The sequence below is a fragment of the Ursus arctos genome, unplaced genomic scaffold (genome assembly GCF_023065955.2).
Source record: "Ursus arctos isolate Adak ecotype North America unplaced genomic scaffold, UrsArc2.0 scaffold_5, whole genome shotgun sequence".
NCBI classification, from domain to species: domain Eukaryota; kingdom Metazoa; phylum Chordata; class Mammalia; order Carnivora; family Ursidae; genus Ursus; species Ursus arctos.
In genome coordinates, this window is record NW_026623067.1 from 45,811,608 (window position 1) to 45,825,792 (window position 14,185).

Below are 14,185 nucleotides of genomic sequence, written 5' to 3' on the forward strand. Positions count from 1 at the left end.
AGATAAGCACTATAGATAAAGTGTATCTTTAGGCCAGAGTTGAATATTCTGTCTCAGTCACCTTGTCCTATACCTCCCTCTTCCTTCCCCTCACAGCCCTATCTCAAATCTCTTCCCAGTAACAGCTTGTCCTTGTCCCTCCAGGGCTGCCCCAGGACAATGCTCTGCCAGCATCCCTGACCCTCTCTCCTGGCACCTCTGCTCAAGTTGTGGTTTGGCCCTGGAGGTCTACGCTGGCCAGGAACAGCCTGAACTGAACTTCAGATAATGAGAAAGTCCCGTGTTTGCCTGAGGCATGACAAGTCATTCAACAGAATCTCATACTGGTTAGTACTCCATCCCAGCTGTGCCCTTACTGTATATTTAGGTCTGTTAAGTAGAGCCAGTCTTGATAGGCCTGCTTCTCTTCCTCATCCTCCTTTAAGGGGCATTACTAAGATTACTTTCCGACAAAAAATTTCATTTTGTGTAATTTTAAGTATTCAACCACTTTAAAAGTTTGCTTAAAACTGTACCAAACTATATTTGAATACATTTTCAAAAGTCATTTGTGGTAGCTCAACTCCAAAGTGACTGCCATCAATTCCTACCCTCCCTGCAGGTACATACCACTCTTCTTCCATCAGGAAGTGTAATCTAGCCTGGTTGTTACTGCTTTCAGTAACAGGATATGGTAGAAGTGACATTGTGCCAGCTCTGGGCCCTGACCTTGAAGGTACTGATAGCTTTCCTTCCTACTCTTGGAGCCCTGAGTGCCATGGAAGAAATCTAGACTACTTCACTGGGGAGAGGCCATGTGGAAGAGGCAAAGAGACACCAGACATGTGTGAAGAAGCCCTGTTAAATGTCCAATCCACTGAAGCCTTTACATAATTCTAGCCCCTGCCTCCACTTGACTGAATGAGATCAGAAACTATAACTGCCAAGTTCAGCTCATTTAACTCGCAGAATCATAAATGTCAATAAATTGTTTAAGTCTCTCAGTTTTGGATCAGTCTGTTCCATAGCAACAGATAACTAAATTATGATCATTCATTTTAATGCAGTAATTCTGAGAATCTAGAAAAAATTCTGAAATATGGACCAAGATTCATGAACAAAGATATTTAGTGTATCATTGATGATCGCTATCAAAAAGTAGAAACATAGTACAATAGTCAAGTAAACTGTATATATACTTTATTATGTAGCCATTTAATGCCTAAAAAGAGCTTTTAATATCATAAGAAGCTTAAAACATATGTATCAAAAAAAAGGAAAGAAAGAAAAGAAACTGAGTTCCCTAAATTATAAACACTCTATGATCACTTAATCGACAAATATAGAGAGATGACGAAAGTAAATTGGCTAAAATGTTAGCATTTTTAACTGAGTGGTAGGTATGGGATAATTGCTATTTGTCTTCTTTATACTTCTCTGGATTTTCCAAATTTTCTACAGTGGTCATTTTTTTTTTCTGATCATAAAAGCAACACATGCCTATTTTAAGTAAAAAAAATTCAAAAGGTCATAAAAATAAAGTGATAGTCAACCCAAGCCCACCTTGTAGAAGATAACCACTGTCAACATTTTGTCATTAACATTTAGGATTTCCTCTGTACATTTCCATGTGTAAATGCATTTTAAAACAGGCAACAATACTGTACATGCTGCCTTATATTCTGATTTTTGTACCTGTTTTATACAAGAAAATAAATCTTAAAACATAAAATCAGTATTATTTTTCTCAGGACTTCTCATTGCCTTTTTATCACTCTTCTTACATACCAGTTTTCAGAGATATGCAGATATACATAAATAATGTAACTACGGGAACATAACATACCATGCCCAAAATCGGCAGTGTGAAAACTGTGCTAGTAAGCAGTAATTTATACATGAGGAAAACTGATATTTAGCAACACAGAGAAAAAGGCTTCTTGGTGCTCCCTTTTCCCTTGGAGTTGCCTTGGAGGACCTTGAACCTGACACTGACCTACAGCAAGCCAGGCCTGTTTAGCAAAGAGGTTACAGACCCAGCCAGCCTGCCTGAGTTAGAATTCTTCCTCCTCCACCTCAAGTTAGCTCTCTGACCTTGGACAAATGACTTGACTTCTATAAACCTTCATTTCCTTATCAAAAAAACCAGGCAACTCTATTAATGACCTCAAAGGGATGCTATAAAGCTTGAATTGGGCAGTCCATGTGAGGTGCTTAGCATAGTCAGTTATTATCTAGGTGGTGGTGATGTCATTAATCTTTCTTCCCTGAAAGGGTTGTCACATTTGATCCGGCTTAAACCCCACCAAGACAAACAGCATTTAGTCCTTTCACTATACCACCAAAATTAAGAAAAAAAAATCAAAAGGCAGAAGACATTACACATTATAAAGTATACATATCATAATAAAATAATGTGCCACAGGGGCGCCTGGGTGGCTCAGTCAGTTAAGCATCCAACTCTTGATTTGGGCTCAGGTCATGATCTCAGGGTCGTGAGATAGAGCCCCATGCTGGCCTCCCAGCTCAGCATGGAGTCCACTTGAGATTCTTTCTCTCCTCTCTCTGCCCCTCCACACACACACACACACACGTGTGTGCACACGTGCACGCACAGGCGCACCTGCGCACGTGCTCTCTAAAATAATAAATAAAATCTGTTTTTAAAAAAGAAATGGAAAGAGGTTAACATTTAGGCTTTTACATATTTTGTTAGGCATTAGATATCATAATAGTAACAAGAGGAGAAGGGGAGGAAGAGAGCAGGTACAATTTTTGCATGCTTTCCATATGTCAAGTAGCATATTCAGGGCAGGTAAAGAACTAAATGCTCCTTACAAGTATTTCTGCCCCCATTTTACAAATGAGGAAACTGAGGCTTTAGGAAATAAAACAACCTGCCTAAGAACACACAACTGGTAATTGGATTTGAACCCAGTGTATTTAATTCCAAACCTCTGAGCTCAACCACAAGGATACTCTTCCCAACATCTCCACGAAGTAGGCATTAGCTGGAGTGTTAACCAAGGTTAATGCCTAAGAATCTTTCCACGCTGGAATTTACAATATCTTTTCTGGAACAGTCATTCCCTCAAAACCTACATGTTAGTTCCCTGATCAGAAGCTGATTTCACAGCTGTACTTTAATATTACAGTGGACAGGATTTTGTGTGTGTGTGTGTGTGTGTGTGTGTGTGTGTGTGTGTGTTTGAGAGAAAGAGAGCAGGGAGGAGGGGCACAGGGAGAAAGAGAGAGAGAATCCCAAGCAGGCTCCACACTCACCCCGGAGCCCAACAGGGGGCTTGATCTCAAGACCCTGAAATCATGACCCGAGCTGAGATCAAGAGTCAGACGCTTACCTAACCGAGCCACCCAGGTACCCCTAGACAGGATTTTAAATACAGCAAACCTCTCTACAGATTCTAATGTACTGTGTCTGGGTGACCCCAAGCCCAACTTAGCCCAACTAAGCCAGCATGGAGAAGAACTGCACTAAATGGTACTAGGGGCACCCACAGCTTCTGAACAGATTCTCAAGTGGTTTCCCCATCCCCTGAGCTCCCCAGGATTCCTACTCCATCTAGCAGCACCTACAGCTCTTGTCCTAGGTTTGCTCTTCTCCCTGTCTCTCTCATTCATTCTCTGCTCTGTCACCAATGACCTTAAGTGACTTCCCTGAGTGATCCACCTTCCCTTTCACCCTTCCAAAGTTTCCTAGAAAGCTTTGGTGAAAACATGTTCTATTCTTTTGCTCCCGTGAGTTTGGGAAACCACTCTTTCTGTGGTTTCAACACAAAAAAGGGAAAAAGAAAAGAAAAGAGGAAAAGGAGGCTCAAAATCACCATTCATTGTTCCTGGGCACCTATCCTATAAGTGATTTTTAAGAATAAAGAAAGGAAAACTTGTCAGACCTCCCCTGTTCCAAAACTGCCTGACAGGAATTTTGCTGGTTTCTTAGGCATTCTCCTGGATACAGGGTCATCCTGTATCTTGGGGACTGAGTGACCTTGAGAAGTAGCTTCTCTTTTCTACAAGTTACATAACACAGTCTGTGGAAGACATTTATTACATGGTTCTTATTGCTCAAAGAGTGTTCAGTTTTTTAAAAATCTCAGACTTTCTAACTGCTAAATGGAAAACCACACTGACTGGTTCACCAGTAAAAACATATTAACACATGGCCCAAAACTAGCATATCCAGGTTTTTGCTTAAAATGATATACAATTATTATTTCTACTCACTACTCCCTTATTCTTATTCTATATGCACAGATGGAACATAATTCTGAAAATACTTCTTTTAACCTATTTAAATCTTTATCTTTCCATTTTACTTATTTATCTCTACCTCAAATAGCTCACAGAGGCATAAGTCAATGTAAAACTTTCATGACTTTCCACTGACAATTCCACAAAAAAGGACTCTTGAGGTGAAGTGACTGTTTTCTCTCTCTATGACAGTTTAACATCTATGGGTCACAAGAAAAATCTTTAAGTAGCTCAGCCTTCACCTCTGCTTCTAGTGAAAATCAGGAATGAGAATGATGACCTTGTCTGAACAACCTGAAACCGATTCCAACCCTAGAGAAGGCTTTTACGGTTTTGCATCCCAGAAGAATGTAAGAACTGAAACCCTGATATTACTATACAGTCTCCTCTTGAAAGGACTTTGCCTTGATTCATATGCACCTCATTATTAATTTACCTTTTGCTGCAGAGATGGAAAGAAAAATGCACAAAGACCAAATCTCAAAGAGGCCATACTGAAAATAAAGGATAGGGTTTACCATGGTGTTTCCGGAAAGGAGTTCCAGAAGATACAGAATTAAGAACCGTTTCAGCAACACAAGCCTGCTTCTTGTCCAAACTGGCCTTCAAACACACACACGTACAGACACACAGGAAAACAAGAGTCTAACAATGGTTCAAAAAGTTACTAAACTGGGCGCCTGGATGGCTCAGTCAGTTTAGCGTCTGCCTCAGCTCAGGTCAGGATCCCAGGATCCTGGGATGGAGTCCCGCATCAGGCTCCTTGCTCAGCAGGGAGCCTGCTTCTCCCTTTGCCCGCCACTCCCCCTGCTTGTGCGTGCTCTCTCTCTCTCCTTCTCTCTCAATCTGATAAATAAATATATAAAATCTTTTTTAAAAAGGTCACTACATTAAACAAAAGCATCTAATCTGGGATAAGTAGTTACTTAGGGATAACTTACTGCTTTGAAAAATAAAGTGACTCAGAATTTTGAAATCCTAATTTATAAATTATATAACTTATTAACTATAAAGAGTCACTCAAAATCATGTTCATTGTAATTATTATCACCTTTTAGAAAAGACACAATAAAATGAATAAGATATACTCAGTTTTATAGATGATGTGGAGTAAACTGAAATCAGACTTAGTTAACAAGGAGATGGACAAGGTCCATTTTAATATTTAAATAGACTTGTTTAAAACTTCTCCATGGAGGGGCTCCTGGATGGCTCAGCCGGTTAAGCATCTGCCTTCAGCTAAGGTCATGATCTCAGGGTTCTGTAATGGAGGGCTCCCTGCTCAGCTGGGAGTCTGCTTCTCCCTCTCCCCCTGCCCCTTCTGCTCCCCTCCACCTCAGACTTTACCATACTCTCTCATATAAATAAAATCTTAAAAAAAAAATAAAAACTTCTCCATGGATACAGATATATCTGCATGTGTGTAAGATACACATACACAATTTTTTTCTGGTAATTTTTTTCTGGTGATAATCACAAACAGTTATGTTTAGTTTTCATTTCATGTTTAGTTTAAAGCTGTCCAACTGAGCCTTCTAACTATATACTAGTGACAGTTTCTTTTTTATAGAACAAGATATAGCCCATTTTAATTTTTTTCTGTTTTCTTATGTTAAAAACTGAATACATGATATTTTAAAATTAAATATCATTACCCACTCTATTATCAAAAAAACTGGGGAAGTGGGTAAAGTCATCCTATTAAAGTTAGCACTCATTTAAAAAAATCATAATTTAAGACATCCTCTATGAATCCAGATTTTTTCCCATTCACATATTTATTTCACTACCCATTCACATCCAGATTTCAGTTTTGTATTATATTCCAGTAAAAAAAAAAAAAAATTCTGACAAAAAAACACCTCAAGACCTACCAGAACAGACAGTTTTTATTTTATTTTGTTTTGTACCAACACTAACAAGTTATTATATGGTCTTATTTTAAGTAGAGCCATGGGAGGGGGGTATGGGTTGGGGAGGGATCTACATTTTCATGAACTGTACTCAGATTTTGAGTACAGTATGCTGTTCCTCACAACTATGGGTACTTTTATATTTCCTTGTTCCTCACAAAGTATAATTGTTTCATGTTTTCCATTGTCCAGCCCCCAAAAACCTTGACTGAAGAACCAGCAGTCTGTGCCGGGTTTGAATTCATCATTAGCACCCAGGGTAACCTCAGTCCACAGAATGTAAGAAGACAAGTGAGGCAATGTTTGTGGAGTCCAGCGGCTGAACCCGCTCCACAACAGAAGAAATGCCCCAATTGTCCTTCCTAAGCAAAAATTGCCATGATTCCCCATAAACAAGCAGTTGTCCGTTGACTGTTATAAATAGACTTTAATATACAACCAGCTGTCTGAGAAAGAGTTTATAACTGCTGACCAAAGACACAGTAGGGAAGAGAAATGGGAGGTTTCCACATAGCAGGAGAATGGCTTGTATGCAGTGAGGGTGCACACAGATCCCCTATTTAAAATATGTTAGCATGCCTGAATTAAAGCTAAAATTAGGGGATAGCACAATGCCTTCATGTGGGAGTCTTTCAATAGAGACTGTATTCTTCTCCGATGGGCACCCTTGAATTCGGGATTGTGAAATAAGTAGGAATTACCAGCAGACATCCTATAAAGTGCTGGTCAAAGGAGATATTTCAGAAGATACATAGCAAGATGCACCAGTTTGGTTGTGGTAAGAACTAAATTCTACCCCTATCTCTTCCCATTTCCTGTACTGCTTTTCTTTATCTTTTCCAAAATGACTGTCCTTCTTTGCCTTTTTTCCCAATCTCCCCAGATAACAACTGTGAAAGGGCTCTGAACAGTTTATTTTAACCAGGCCCAATCCCTGAGGCAAGATGCAGTCTCAAAAATCTGATGGGCTATGACAGAGAACAAGGCCCAGAGGAGCCAGCCAGGGCACATGCCTCTCTGTACTGCAGCAGGATCCCACCCACGGCTGCTCTGAGTTCTGATCAGCCAGCCGGAGATAAGGGGATGTGGCTGAGGCTGAAGGTAAATGTGGTACTGTTGGAAGTTCGATAAAACCAAGCAGTGAAGGACAAACATGCCTCAGAGAAATATGGAAATAGAAAGGTAGGGACAGCAGACAGACACAGGAAAGCAGAATCTAGAAGGAAAGACTTAACAGAATGTTTCTCCTTCCTGTAAAATAAATAGGGATGAGAAAGAAAAGGATATTTTAATACAAAATAGTACACTGTGTACATTTTTAAATGTACATTTTTCCAAATGAATTCCTAGTTTGAGCTCCACTGTCTAAAAAACTTTAAAGGGATCATACATTTTTAAATATCACTTAGATAAAAAAATAAGACTACCATGACTGCTTTTGAATTATCCAGAGCTAGCACCCATCCTATGATCCCAGCATACCCTGAAATTTACATGGGTGAAAAAGTTTATGCTTAGTTTAAACTGAATATTTTTTTTCCTTCTGGTTGAAACATATGTAATTTAACACCAGGTCCTATTTAAGAATTACAAGTTCTATTTTAAAGATTGAAAAACTTTAAACTGAATAGGCAAGAGAATGCATCCATAGAGATGTATACCTGGAAAATTTGAGATATTTGATATCTCATACTACAAACTTGTAAATAATTACTCTTTCCTTAGAAACCGCCATTCCTCAATTTCCTTTAATAAAGCAGCACCTCCCTCAGAGTGTTGTAATAGATTTAAGTAGGTGGGAGAGTGCCCTGCACATGGCACTCAGTAGTGCAATACACCAAAAAATAATGTGCTTTAAAACTTGCCACTGCTTTCTTTTTTTCCCATGGTAACTTTGCGCTTTAATATTCAGACACAAGTGCATGTCAGTTTACAGCTTGATGAATTTTCGTGAACTGAACATACCCATGGGACCAACACCCAGATTAAGAACATTCCCCATACCTAGAGAGCTCCCTTCATGCTCCCTATAGCCACTATTGCCCCACCTGTCAGCTAACAGCAACTGTTATCCTAACAATATCAGTTTTGCTTTTTTTAAGATATATATTTTTCATTGTGGTAAATAGACAAAATAAAATTTACCATCTTAACCATTTTTAAGTGTACAGCTCTGTGACATTAAGTATGTTCACATTGTTATGTACCATTATCAGCTTCCACCTGCAGAACTCTTCATCATCCTAAACTGAAACTCTGTACCAATTAAACAGTCTCTCCCGGCTCTGTCCAGGCCTTGTCAACCACCATTATATTTTCTATGTCTATGAATTTGACTACTTTAGGTACCTCATATAAGTGGAATAATATATTATTTATGTTAGTGTTGCCTAAGAAATACAAATCCAACATAAGAGACCACAACTCTGGTACCATGATTAAAGAATGTTATTAATGATAATTTAAAAGCTACTATAATTAAATTAAGCAGTCATTGGTCAGAAAGCTCCTTAAATGACAAGATCTATGAGACCAAAGGCCCAACCCTCAACCAAGGGTCAGTGTCCAGCAACATCCTCCATACCCAGAGATTCCCAGGCTCTCAACGGACGATGACTAGTAGCTAACACCTTAGTGTCCTGCATCCAAGCTAGCCCATGACAGAGTACTCCAAAGAGGCTGAGAATGCTAGATGGTGAGGAACTGATATCCCAAGGTCCAGGTCAGCTTTGGGCCAGCCCCAGGCCTATGATACAAAGAAGGCCAAGTAGAGGGGAATAGGTTGTATCCCAACCAGAGACCTGTTCAACAACAATACAAGTTTTACCCTCACCCCAAGGGCAAACACAAACCCATTCCAGCTCCTCTTTCCCCGCCTAAGTGACCTTGAACGTGGCACTAATCCTGGTCAAGACACAGTCTAGGGCAGAGCAATATTCAGACATTCAGACAGAACAGGCCCAGCTCCCCCCAGTGAGGGGGATGATGAGATCGGCGCTAGAGGGGCCTTCACCATATCAAAGACAAGCGTCCAAAGAGGCGTTACTCCCATAAATTCATCCATCTTTGAGAAACAGAAACTAAATTTCACCCTCGCTCCCAAGAGCTCTCATCGCTGTAAGGACTAATCTCAGCTGCTCACTGGAGTCCTGAGACTTGAGCGGCTGCGGGGCCGGTGGGAGTCTCCAGAGTATCTCCAAAGCAGGCACATTTTTCTGTCAGGGATGTGTTTGGTGCTACACACACATCTTGTGTTTGTCATCCTAGACCATCAAAGAGAAATGTCTGACTTCAGGGACGACAGACCGACCTGGAGGAGCCAGGAGCAGGTACGAGCGGCCCCTGAAGGAACATAGGACAGGAGGGTGGACACTGTCATAGTTACAGCCCATACTTAGAGGCATCGGTAGACGAGGTGGACATTTACATCCCACACCCCCACCAGCCCGATGAAATGCTACCAGAAAGCTTCTGGAACGGTCCTTCTCTGACAGGGACCGGAATAGCAGCTACTTACTTGTGGGCCTGAGGGTAAAGCCACGTCATCTAGCAAAAAAGATCTCATTCACACGAGAAGGCAGAATCCAGCTGAGATAATCCAAGGGCTCTAACCAGCAAAAATGCCTGACCAAAAACCCAGAGCCCAATAATCCACTGCAACCTCGATTAGGTGGAGCTGCGTCACACACGGCAGCACCGTAGCGACACTGCGTGCTGCCGGAAGAGGCGGCGTGCGCATGCGCAGCTGGTGCAGTCAAAAGCCTGTGTGGGACCTGGGGCTGCGCGGAGAGAGCGACGTGGGCGTCCGGCGCTCCTCGCTTCTCGCTTGCGCTTCTGCGCTCGCGGGTCTACTTCCTCAAAGAGAGGTAGGAAAGGAGGTAGGAGGCTTTCTATTCAGAATATCCTGAGTGTTGCATGGATGGAAAACCGATTTCACAAGAGAAGGTTGAAACGAAGAAAGCTTTCGTGAGCCAGTGTGGGAAACCAGTGCTCGACATCACCTACAGGCCAGCTTATGACCAGGGCGGCCCTGTTGAAGTCCTTCAGTTGCTCCACCTTGGAAGAGACCACTGTGCATCCAAATGCGAGTTCTTGGCCAACCGCTACATCACAGCCCTGCTGAATGTCTCACAGCAGAACTTGGAATCCTGCATGACCCACCTGCAGTACAAATGTAACCCGTGTAAGACAATCACATGGCTGACATTAGCTCCTACTTTCAATAACCAATAGGCTTCACGGACTATGTCAGGGAAAGGGGAAGCAAGATCCTGGTCCACTGTGAGGCTGGGCTCTCCCATTCACACACCATCTGCATGGCTTACCTAATGAAGAGCAAGCAGTTCTGCCTGAAGGATGCCTTCGATTACATCAAGCAGAGGGGGAACGTGGGCTTCCCCAACTTTGGCTTCGTGGACCAGCAGCTCCTGCGGTACGTGTCTGAGATCCTGCCTTCCACACCAACCCCCCAGGCTCCCTCCTGCCAAGGAGAGGCAGCCAGCTCTTCATTCATGGCCCATTTGCAGACACTGAGCCCTAATATCCAGGGTTTCTACTGCATATTTCCTACCTCAGTGCTGGTTCCGGTGTCTCCCCATTCAACGGTCTCAGAGCTCAGCAGGAGCCCCACGGCCACAGCCACATCCTGCAAAAACTGGGCTAGGGGAATTAGCCCAACCCAACAACTGTGATTTTTTTTTTTTAACTCAGACATTTCATTCCTGTGCAATATTGAAAATCTCACTCTTTCCCACTATGAGTGATAGTGAGTAGTCACAAGGCCTGCAAACGAACTTCAGACCAACCTGAGGGATGGGTTTTTGGGACTGAAGGAAGGTCAAGCTATTATGAGAGCACAGCATGTGCTGACTACTTCCAGACCTGGTGCCTTCTCAGGACTTCACTTCTCCGTACACCAACTAGTTCACCTTTTCATTTCGAGCTTAAGGCAATAGATAACCTGTAGTAAAATGGAAAAAAGCAGTTGCTAGATTAAGAGAAAAAACAGTTATGAAGCCAATTCATTTCAAAGGAAGCACAATTTCTACCTTACTTTAACTTTGGCAATCTCAGAATCTGTCTCCGTTGCTTCAAGGCATAAGCTTATCATCATCCAGTCAGGAAAATAACCCAACAGGGTTTGTAGGGACACAGTCTGTACGTTGATTTGAAACCTCAAATGTTTTTGAGACTCCTTCATGAGTCCAATGGAGGCATTTGTTGAAGTAGGGTGACATTGACCTTTCTGGGTGTCCTGTCCCCTGTGGATTCTTCCCTGACTTTGGACTTTGCATGATTCTTATTCATACTTGAGCCTTTCCTGTTGTACCTCTCCTCAAACCATCTCTTCTCTCATTTGAAAAAAGTTCTGCAGACCTTAAACCAAATCAGGCCTTTGAGGTGGTAGCAGTGGGTGGAAGAAGAACAAAAGTACCTACTGTCTTAGGTGGCATTGAAACAGTCGTCTCCCCCAACTAGTTGTCCTTGTATGTGCTTGTCTCCTCTCTCACAAGTGTTTCCTTCCCTGCCCCTAAAGGTTATCTTCAAGCTGTTGACTTCTGGGATTTACAGATTTTGCAACGTGGTACTACTAGTATTTTTCTGCAGGTTATTTCTTCAAAGGTAAAAGCAGTAAAATCCATATGAATGTGAAGAAAAGCAGTATGTTACTGGTTTTTGTTGTTTATAGTACAAAATAAAAATAGTAAAAAAAAAAAAAAAAAAAGAAAGAAACCCAGCCAGAAGCACAAGAACAAACCAAGGGCTACCCCCTCCTATTGCCACCATTCCACTTCAGGCTTGCTCTCCAATGCTGGGCTGCCTTCATCAAAGCCTTTAAATACCCTTCTGCACAGATGTGGGCCTTTGTCTAAACTCTATAGTGTAGGACTGATCATGAATCCTAGAAGAATTGAATTCAGGTAGTAGAATCTTACATTCCCAGGGTGACAGCAACACCTACTCCTGCTTATAGAGTAGAGATGCAGGAAGTAATAATACAGAGTGCTTCCTTAAACTAAACCCAAAAGTGCAAGTATATAATAGTAAATAGATGCACTTATTTGGAAGCTGTGCACTGGCATCTGTATCAATCCAAATGCTGGCAACAAACACAGATGTGGACAGTTTATAAGTTACAAACAATCTAACCAACTTTGTATCCTCCAGAGGAGTACTTCTTGGACTTCAGCAAATATCAGAATCACCAAGAGGATTTGTTAAAACACAGATCACTGGGATGCCTGGGTGGCTCAGTCAGTTAAGCGTCTGCCTTCGGCTCAGATCATGATCCCAGGGGTTCCTGGGATCCAGTCCCACATCAGGCTCCTTGCTCAGCAGGAGCCAGCTTCTCCCTCTGCCTGCTGCTCTCCCTGCTTGTGCATGCTCTCTCTCGCTGACAAATAAAATCTTTAAAAAAAAATTTTTTTTTTTTTAAAAAACACAGGTTGCTAAACTCCCTCCCCAGAGTTCCTGATTCAGAGATCTTTGGCGAGGTCCAAAATTTACCTATCTAACATGTTCCCAGGTGATGTTGGTCCTGAGACTATACTTTGAGATCAACTAACCCACATTACCTATACCAGGACTAGTAGAAAGAAAATGTTCACTAAGTGTATATCGATTCATTGATAATAGGCTATGCCTGGTGAGTTTTGCAGCTTTCGAATTCTTTAAAAAAGAAACCCATCAGGTAAAAAGGAAGAAATTTACTAAATCTGGAAATTATCAAAGGAAGTACCCATGTAAAGAAAGTAGCATTTGAAATTCATACTTCCAACATTCTTTTGTTTTGTACAAGAAGAAGAAACATTTGGATCTTCGAAAATTAAAAAACAGCAGATATAAGAAGACAGTACAGTCCTCTTTGTGCTTCCCAACACTTAGAGATTATTATGAATATCATAGGGAATAGTCTGTCAATTAAACATTCAACATAAGTCATACTCCATTAACAAATTAACCAGACGTTTACAATATTTGTTTATCTTAAAAGACCAAATCACATTGACACACATATACAATCAAAAGAAGAGAAACTTGAGGTTTATTTACTCTCATTAAAAAATTCAGAGTGTATATCCCAAATTATATAAATAAGTATAGCAAAACTAATGATAATCAGTACATTCCATCTTTAGAAATGCTTCACCAACATTAGCCAATGAACTCAACGCAGCAAGCTTGTGACGTAGGCATTATTATCCTTGTTTTGCAGATGGAGAAACTGAGGAAGGAGGAGGTAATAACTTGCCCAAGGCAGGCCTGAGTCACCATCAAATGCAGAGTAGACTCTAGGTTAAGGCAAATTCTGTGGACTTTTGTCTCTTAAAACTCAAGAAATAAAAAACAAAACCAAAGGAGAAAATAACTCAATTTAGGAAAATGAGCTTTGGTAAAGGGAATAGGTTTTGTTTTGTTTTGTTTTTTTAACTGAGAACAGAATTTCCAAAGCTAGTAATTTGTATGCCCCAAAGTTTCCCACTAATTACCACCATCTCTTCTGTGTTATCGTTCTAGTAGGTGAGAAGTTGATGATAACTCTGTTTTGACTCGAGAAGCTTTCCTTTTTAATGAACAGGATCTTATGGAACTTCAATTAAATAAGTAGTGAGCTTACGGAATTTTTGCAAACATGGCTTTCCTTTTGGTTTACATAAATTAATCTTCAAATTATCAGTGAAGGAAAAGGGGGTTGCTCCCGTGTAATCCCCAGACCTTCCCTAAATGCCCTCAAAAGCTATATCAAGTGTGAGTGTATTAAGTGAAATCCTTTATGAATTTGTAAATTGCTTTAAATAAAGCCCTTCAATAATAATTTTGCAAGAGAGGCTTGTTTTTGTAATTTATAGCTAAGCAGCTGTTGTTTTGGTGGCATCTTCAGTTTCTTTTATGCAAAAAAATCTTAAAATGAGTCATGTAGACAGGAAGACCAGATTGCTTTACATAGTAAATGTTTTTGTATGCTTGCTTCATGGAACTTTTAAAGTCTCAAGAAAGTAAACACCAAAAAAAGATCATTCATT

At 40.9% G+C, this 14,185-nt stretch overlaps 1 pseudogene; it reads left to right on the top strand.

Annotated features, from left to right (window-relative positions):
- Positions 1–9,898: 9,898 nt before the first annotated feature.
- On the top strand, positions 9,899–10,852 carry LOC113254901 (dual specificity protein phosphatase 5-like; annotated as a pseudogene).
- Positions 10,853–14,185: the final 3,333 nt, after the last annotated feature.